A 10,000-nucleotide genomic window follows, 5' to 3' on the forward strand; every position below is an offset into this window, starting at 1 on the left:
GTGTGTGTGTGTGTGTGTGTGTGTGTGTGTGTGTGTGTGTGTGTGTGTGTGTGTGTGTGTGTGTGTGTGTGTGTGTGTGTGTGTGTGTGTGTGTGTGTGTGTGTGTGTGTGTGTGTGTGTGTGTGTGTGTGTGTGTGTGTGTGTGTGTGTGTGTGTGTGTGTGTGTGTGTGTGTGTGTGTGTGTGTGTGTGTGTGTGTGTGTGTGTGTGTGTGTGTGTGTGTGTGTGTGTGTGTGTGTGTGTGTGTGTGTGTGTGTGTGTGTGTGTGTGTGTGTGTGTGTGTGTGTGTGTGTGTGTGTGTATATATATATATATATATATATATATATATATATATATATATATATATATATATATATATATATATATAGTCTCGCCTCATCTCATTGAGCTCATGATGAGCTCATTCAAACTAGTCAGCTCGGCAATCTCCCCATCTCTCCCCTCGCGACGCGCAGCCGAAGAAGAACGCCGAGCTTGGTCTTTCTGACCAGAGGAGGTTTCCCTCGCTTTCGTAGATGAACAAGGGTTATACGATGCTAGCCAACTGCATAAAGATTTTCCCTTGTTAACTGAGTTTTCCTCCGAACTACACCTCTGCACGTCACCGATGTTCTTCAGCACGGGCAGAGCATAGACTGTCCGCTGCAGATTTATACTAGCTCCATTCATCTCTAGCTCCAGGACATAAAAACTCTGCCATCTATATATATTGCAGAAAGCATCTCTTAAAGGAGGAAGCAGATCTGGTCATAAGCAAGAAGAAAATACAAGAAAGAGAAAATAAAATAAAGGCAGTATTAAATATGCTGCAAATTAAGATTGAAAAAGCAAGGCATATGAACCTTCACCTTACAGGAAAGAAAACAGCAGCATTTAAATGGCATTTGAAATCGCATAACCAAACAAAATATTACTCACTAAGAAAGGAATATAGAAAATGCCTAGCATTTGTTCTCTGATGATAAAATATTTTCTTTTAGTCTGTTCAGTAAGGAAAGTTCTGCATTCTTCAAAGCCCATTCTTCTGTGTCAGTAAATCATTAAGAAACTGGGTGCATAATAACAACTTTCCTTGTCCTTAGCAATCATTCTGCTATAGGAGCAGGTTTGTCCAACACTTCAGACACACACACACACACACACACACAGACACACACACACACACACACACACACACACACACACACACACGAAAATAGAGTCCTTTGTCAGGAAAACTTATCCAAGCAGATGAAATCTACAATAGCAAATTATGTCCTGGTTAAGAAAATGCAATTTTAACCTTCCACCTTCTCCTACATTTCCACAGTGTAGAGACTAAGAGCCAGAGTTAAATTTTGTGCGACTGTTTTGGAAAGCTTTTTTGTCATTGCAGCAACAAGATTCAGCCATTGGTCACCCCCACACTTTACCACCCCAAACCCCACAATATTATTTGCATTTCTCTAAACCAAATCCCTTCTTCCTTTCCAACCAACACAATATAATTATATGGACAAATAATTGTGAAGTAGGATATTATTAGCACTAATACTACTTTCATCACTCTAATTTGGAATGGAGAGAACGAACACAGGACATGCCAAAAGACATTCAACCAGAGGATTTTAGAAAAGTCAATTAACAGAGAAAAATGCTAACTTCATTATCTCTCACGTATGCTATGAGACCTCTTTAACAGATGATTCAAAGTCTGTTTTTTAACCACCGCCCTAATAGAAAATATTTATTATGCATTGCTCCCTTGCCAACAATGTATAATATACTGATTTCTAATTAAGCTGCTGCCTTGTTGTCTGAAATAAGTAATTTTCTTAGATTTCCCATATTTACATGTTCTTTACCATTTTGGAAGCATGATTTGTAACAAACGTAAATATACTGACCAAATCTTGCTCTCATAACAAGACATGCTTTATCTTTTAACCTACCATTTACAGCTGGGGCAGTTGAACCTGGAGAGAAAAAAGGTTCCAGGGAACCTTATCACTTTCTACAACTACCTAAAAGGAGTTTGCAGCCAGGTAGGGGTTGTTCTCTCCTCCCAAGTAGCAAGTGGCAGGATGAGCAGAAGTAGCCTCAAGTTGTGCTAGAGGAGGTTTAGATTGGATATGAGAAAAATATTCTTCACTGACAGGGTGGCGAAGATTGCAATAGGCTGCCCAGGAAAGTGGTGGACTCACCAATCCTGAGTGTAGGTGTGGCACGTGGCGACACACGGTTTAACGGTGAACACGTCAGTACTGGGTTAATGGCTGAACTTAATGATTTAGAGGTCTTTTCCAACCCTAATGATTCTCGTTATTCATTTCACTCATATTCTCACTTTCTGCTTGTTTGTCTATCCCACACTTGGTTTGTAAAACAGATTATTATTTGTAGGTCAGATTTCTATAAAACTTTGATGTGAGAATATAAAAGAAATTAAACTATAAGCTCTCTATAGCATAAATGTGGAAATGCATCTGTTGGAAAAAAGGAGATTTTGAAATCACACCAATCTTTCTTAAACTGGTCTGGGACAATTACCATGGAAGTCTATTTCTTATTCTTTTTTGAAGTGATATAGCAAACAGAAGCTGTAACTCCACAAATCCAGTTTGCTCAAATGTTCCTCTGTAAAGGGTCTCTCTCAACACAGTACCCCCTTGTCAGGAGCATTTTCTTGGAAGTGAATAGACACTCCTGGTCAGTATCTTGTTCACTGAGCAGAACATACAAACTTTTGCAAACAACACTGAAAATCCATCACTGCAGAAAATGGTGCATCCACATGTTCACCAGCTAATGCTGCTCCATCTTTGGAGCAAGCAAAAACCAGACATGACACGACTACTTTTCCACATTGATAATGTACAACATTCCAGGCATGCATCACAGTATTGTAGCTAAATATTTATATCACAGAAAATACAAAATGCATAAGAAATACACACGTTCTTTTTCTTCTAGGTCAGGCAGTCATCTGTCCAACTTGGCTGCAGTCAGCCATGGTAAGCTCTTCCCCTATTGCTTGACAAAACACATCTTTTTCAAGATTAAGAGGATCTTTGGGAAAAGCACTGTCATTTTTGTAACAACTTCAGTGACCACAAACTGCCAAGTATAGCAGACCATATTGAATGTCATTGGCAGACCCCAGAGGAGGTCATACTATCTGAAGACTGCTGTAACAACTGTGCCAGGGCTGAGCATTCTTACACTTGGTTCATGCAGCAGCACCAAATTCTTCCTTCAGTAGTCTGGACCTTTTATGAGACATATCCAGTGACTTTTATAGCTCATGAAAGCAGTCAGTTTGGCTCAGCATTTAATCACTTATTGCAGCAATACAAATAAAATCCAGGTATATGACAACAGTGCCTGACCCTGCTTACAATCCCTGTGCCTCAGCTTTCTCAAAATCACGCTCCTTGTGGCATATCTTGAAAAAGCATCCCAGGAAGAGTTTGGCTGACATGACTACAGTAGGTGAATGTAAATGAAACAGAATTATGAGAATTTAATAGAACATTCATCTAGCCTTCTGCAGAAAATTATTTTAAGGTGGATATAATATGTTTGGCTTGTTTGTTTAGAAATTACCTAGCTTATTAAGGAGAAGGAAAAAGAAAACCTGCCTTGAAAGGTAATATAGTAAATGTTGACCTTCTTAGCTTCTAGCAACACTACTTTATCATTACTGTTACTGAACATGCCAGTGCTTGACAGCTAGCAAAAATACACTCCAAAAATTATAGCACGTCTCCATTTGAGAGTGTCACTCCAGACTTGGAGATAATTTTCATTTTGTTCTCATCTTTATTAATGAGCACTCCCAGAAGTGTTTCAGTATTTTCAGTCATCTAGTTTTGGTCAATGAATGAAGTACTGACTATATCTGAAGCATCATTATCAGAGTTTTTCCACTGATAGTGTTTAATCATACCACCTGATTAACCCTTTCCTCTTACAAAAATGTCTCTTACTGTCTTTGAAGTTATGCATGGGTCACTGATGCTTTGATGATTAAACTACTTTGGGAGCATTTGAACTCCTGGTGAATTTTTCAGGTGACTATTTTTTGATCAGTGCAAATTACCATAATTTGCCACAATGCCACTTTTCTTCATATGCTGCTAAAATTCTATTTGTAAATAAATATAAAAGCCTCTCTAGGTTCAAAAAGTAGGTAGTGTTGGAATGAATGCATGAAGGTTTCTCTGTGCTTGCCTGTATCACCATCCACAGTTTGCCAGTCCTCTGTGGCTACCTCCTATACAGAATGCTCACTAGGTGCATTCAAAATCACTTCTTCTACCCAAGACCTGTTTCCCCTTAGGGTCAAGGTTTTCACTTGTTATTTCATCTGAAGTGAAGAAAAATAATAAAGAAGTGAATGTAATTATTTTCTTATATCACTGATAACACTAAAAGCAGGCCATCATTTTTAATGCAATCTCATCTGTGTGCATCTCAGGAAGCTATTTGAAGTACATACACTTAAGTGCAATGCCTCCTATTAGACATTTTCATATTGAATTCTGAAACAGATTTAAAGCTTTTCCAGCTATGAACTGTATAGTGTTCTGCTCCTATCTTTACTCTAAGTAAGAATAAACTACTCCAATTTTTAAGACAGGCTTATTTGTATATAGTAACTTTATTCTTCTGCAAATTTTAAAGGCTTTGTGATTTTGAAATGCATTCAAGATGGCATGAGCTTGCAAGGTATTATACATATAATTTTAAATCTATCTGCAATTTTGATTCTATTTAAAAATGTAACTGCAAGTATAATTCTTGGTTATAGGAAATGCAAACAATTTCTGAGTGCAAGATATTATAGAAGTAAATCTGACTTTTTAATATAAATTATGAATCAACACTGATAAAAGTACTATCATCTTAATTAACTTCAATAATAAAAAATGCTAATTAGTGTCTTAGAGAAGGTGTTTTATTTCTTTGGACCTGATAGGAGGCATTTACTGCTGCAGGATCAAGTGTCTGAAAAAACAGGGACAGAGTAGCTCCTAACAAAACATTTGGAAGAGATCCACAAGACTTTCCCTGTGTATTCTTTTTCTGTAAATTTGGAAACCCAGTAAATATTTTTTTTAATCAGACTTCTTTCAGCAACATAACAGATTGGAACATGTTTTCCCTTCTGTTCCTTGATCTTTGAAGAAAATTGCACATATAATGAATCACTGAGAACAGGTGCAAATTTATCCTCAGAATTAAAAAAAAAAAAAAAAAAAAAAAAAACCACCAAAAAAATCTGAAATGTGACAGTTCTATAGCACAGAGTGAAGCAATGTAATTGTTGGAAGACCTAGACCTTAGTCTGCATATGCTCAGGCATCCTAAATACTTTTCTCCTTTCTCTGCAACCACAAACACCCCTGGCTTGAGATATCAAGCTCTGTTGTCATATTGCTAAAACATTATGTAGCCAAAGAGATTTGAGGACCTGAAAGTTTTCCTCTATTCTTGCTATAGTGTGACTTACATGGTGGTGTACTAGAAGAAAGGCACTCCTAAAAAACAAAGTAACGATCCTTTATGGAATGGAATGGAATGGAATGGAATGGAATGGAATGGAATGGAATGGAATGGAATGGAATGGAATGGAATGGAATGGAATGGAATGGAATGGAATGGAATGGAATGGAATGGAATGGAATGGAATGGAATGGAATGGAATGGAATGGAATGGAATGGAATGGAATGGAATGGAATGGAATGGAATGGAATGGAATGGAATGGAATGGAATGGAATGGAATGGAATGGAATGGAATGGAATGGAATGGAATGGAATGGAATGGAATGGAATGGAATGGAATGGAATGGAATGGAATGGAATGGAATGGAATGGAATGGAATGGAATGGAATGGAATGGAATGGAATGGAATGGAATGGAATGGAATGGAATGGAATGGAATGGAATGGAATGGAATGGAATGGAATGGAATGGAATGGAATGGAATGGAATGGAATGGAATGGAATGGAATGGAATGGAATGGAATGGAATGGAATGGAATGGAATGGAATGGAATGGAATGGAATGGAATGGAATGGAATGGAATGGAATGGAATGGAATGGAATGGAATGGAATGGAATGGAATGGAATGGAATGGAATGGAATGGAATGGAATGGAATGGAATGGAATGGAATGGAATGGAATGGAATGGAATGGAATGGAATGGAATGGAATGGAATGGAATGGAATGGAATGGAATGGAATGGAATGGAATGGAATGGAATGGAATGGAATGGAATGGAATGGAATGGAATGGAATGGAATGGAATGGAATGGAATGGAATGGAATGGAATGGAATGGAATGGAATGAAATTGAACGATAACTCATCCACAACCACAACTCCTTTTCTAAAAAACAGAGAGAGAGAGAGAGAGACAGAGCAAATCAAAATGCAAATTAGAAACAAGCAATTGCACAATACCACAGGGTGGTGACCTGTGTGGAATATCCCTTTGGCTAGTTCAGGCCAGCTGTCCTGGCCATGCTCCCTCACAGCTTTTTGTGCACTTCATCAGTGGCAGAGCCTGGGATGTGGAAAAGTCCTTGACTTGGGGTAAGCGCTGCTGGCAAATACCAAACATCAGTGTGTTACCAACATCATTCTCATACCAAATTAAAAACACAGCATCTACTCAGGAGACTGAAGTCATCAGAGCAAGAATATAAAAACTATCACATGCCAACTTTTGAACATTATGAACATATGTTTTCAAGTGAAGGACTCAAAACAGCGCAGAAATCCCCACAGTGTTATCCATATGATATACATACATGCACAAGTACACATTCACCCCACATGGAAACTTTTCCAACAAGACAGTAGCAACAGTGAGAAAAGACTGACTGATTCAGTCCCAAGTATTCTTGGATTCCCAAGAAATCTCCAATTCCTTTAGCATTTGACAAAACTGACAGGAATAATCTCACCACTGAAAAGACTACAAATTTTCACCAAACTACTGCAGTATCCAAGAATATTCTTCCTTACCAAAAATATTGATGAAGAATAAAAAATGCCCATTATGGGCTCAAACAATAACTAAAAGTGTGGCCCCCATGGACAATGCATGCTGGACTCTATATTAATGAACAATTAAAAAGAATTAGTCCACTAATTCACAAAATTTTAGAGGAGTTCATGACAGTTAAGAGTAACAACAAAGACTGAGGGTCCTTCCTCTTCTTTTCATGGTTGACTTGATAACCCTGTTTATTAAGCACTGGATCAGAAACAAAATGCCTGGTTGTAAACATGTCATCTTAGTTTCCAACAAACATGAGTCCTCTCCATCTAAGAAAAATTAAAAGACTTAGAGCTAACATGAGATTTTTATGTTTAAGAGCTTTGTGGTTCCTTTTTTTTTTTTTTTTTTTTAATACATTTATTCTCTAGTTGATTAGCTTGTACTGCATCTAGCCCTTGGACCCCCAGCATAAGAAGGATGTCAACCCCTTGGAGGGATCCCAGAGGAAGGCCATGAAGATGATCAGACATCCAGAACACCTCTCCTATGACAACAGCCTGAGAGTGCAGGGATTGTTCAGCCTGGAGAAGAAAAGGGGAGACCTTAGAGAAAGCTTCTATTACCTAAAGAGGACCTGCAGGACAGCTGGAGAGGGACTTTTTACAAAGACATTTAGTGGTAGGACAAGGGAGAAAGACTTTGAATTGAAAGAGGGCAGGTTTAGATTAGATACCAGGAAGAAATTCTTTACTGCTAAAGTGATGAGGCATTGGGACAGGTTGCCCAGACAAGTTGTGGATGACCCATCCCTGGAAGTGTTCAAGACCAGACTGGACAGGGCTTTGAGCAATCTGGTCTAGCAGAAGGTGTCCCTGACCATGTCAGGGTAATTGGAACTAGATGATCTTTAAGGTCACTTGCAACCCAAACCATTATTGGAAGTCCATAACATTTTCCAAAAACTGATGTTTATATACAATATTACTAAATTTTAGGAATTATTTTTAGTAGCATCCATCTAGAGAGTGTAGATGAATGTGTATCACCATGTGAAATTAAAATTTGCTTCTGAGTTCTTGTACACTTAATTGTAATGAAAAAAATAGACCATGGCAAACCATCACATTACTGTCTTTACTCTTCTAGATCAGTACAATAAGGGAAATGACCAGCTTAGTAACACTACAATGCCCTATCTAGGTTACTATGCATTACAGCGTGAAAGACATCTATTGCTTTTAGTGGGTAAAAGAGAAGACAGGAAATCAGAGTTCCCACCCTCTTCTGCAGTTCATCAGGTTACTTATATCCACATTTTCAAAGTTAATAATTTCTAAACCCAAAGCTTGAGCCTCGAGAAATAACAGTTGACAAAAGATAATGATATTTGTATATCACAGATAAAGCTACACTTCTCATATCAAGTTCACAAACATTTTTTTCCATGTGTCAGAAGCATTCTGAAAATAGGGAGCAGCAAAATTACCCACCCCTAAACAACATAACTTCTTTGCCCAATTTAGATTACGTAGGTGTTGTTGTCTCGCTTACTTATTGCAACATGTTAGGGTAGCAATAATGTTTCTTTAAAAAGGAATCTATGTATCTTGGTACATTAACATATTGTTGCAAGTGTAGCATAAAGTGTCTTCATAGTCTCTGAAGAAATGTCATGGTCTTTTATAGCAGAATATATTTTATTTCAAATACAATTAAAAAACTGATTTTTTTTTCTCCATTATGAATAAAAAGATTTATTCATTATAAATCTTCCTTCAGTTTGGTTAAAAGAACATGAAATTGCTATGTAAGTAAATAGTAAATCTTAAATCTCACAAAGTACTGCCATAGTTTAGCCCTATACACTATTAGGGCAAGTAGTTGCTAGTTGTGGAAATCAGAAAATTTAGCATGTCTGAGAAATATGGTAAGTAATCAGTGCCAGATTTTCACTATTTTTCACTATGCCCTGTCATTGCTATCAGCTCGTCCATATTTAAGAAAAAAATACTAAGACATAAAATGGATCTGTTCCTTTATTAACCAATTGCTCATCGTAGATTGCTATCAATGAAAATACACTGGCTATCGATGTCTTCTAAATCATTTTAAACAGCAATAAAACTTGTAATGAAGGCACTTCATTTATGTAAGCAAAAGCTTCCTGTGTATAACTATCAATAATATATTACCATATTCTGTAACTCCCAAATTCTAATCTCAACTCTAAGCAGGGAATACTAAGGTTTTCAATATTTAATTAAGATGCTTCTTCTAAAAGCTTAAGTGAAACCATCTAATTAAAAAAATGCTAATGTGGAGGTATAGACTTTCCTTGTCAAAGTGATGTATCTTTTTCCTTCTTCTACCTCTTTCTGGTTTGGTTTTGGTTTTTTGAAGACAGACAATACCTTATCAGTATAACCTTTACTGCTATTAATAAAATATTTGAAATGCCACCATGCATACAAAGGCATAAGTTAGGGGATAATTAGGTGATATCAATTAGACGTGGTTCAATAGCAAGTCAAAATGATTATTTCACTGGACATAATCAGTTTTAAAATAATAGGCTTTATTCTTCATCCCAATAAAATCAGTTTAAGAGTGGATTCCATTCTTCAAAATTTTTAATGATAAAAGTCAAAGAGATTTTATTTTGCTTTAGTTTTGGTACTAAAAAAAAAGTAGCTAGGGGGAAATTACAGGGACATAACACTGATTTGTTCTGGCATTGTTTATATAAAGGACCAAACATCTTATAAACAGAGTTCTGTTACTACACATAAAACCAGATTAACCTCCCTATTCATAAAAGGCTACTATTTTACACAAATACAGTAAAAGTTTAAGCCTCAAAGAGCTTACAGTATAATCTGAAATAAAATTAAAATATCTAGATTGGAGTAGGGGGAAATTAAATAAATATGTCAGTGAGGATTTGTGTTCTTACTTTAAATATTATGATACATGGAAAACGACTTTGTGCTTCCAAAATCCA

Source organism: Lonchura striata, chromosome 4 (genome assembly GCF_050655825.1).
Source record: "Lonchura striata isolate lonStrDom1 chromosome 4, ASM5065582v1, whole genome shotgun sequence".
NCBI classification, from domain to species: Eukaryota; Metazoa; Chordata; class Aves; order Passeriformes; family Estrildidae; genus Lonchura; species Lonchura striata.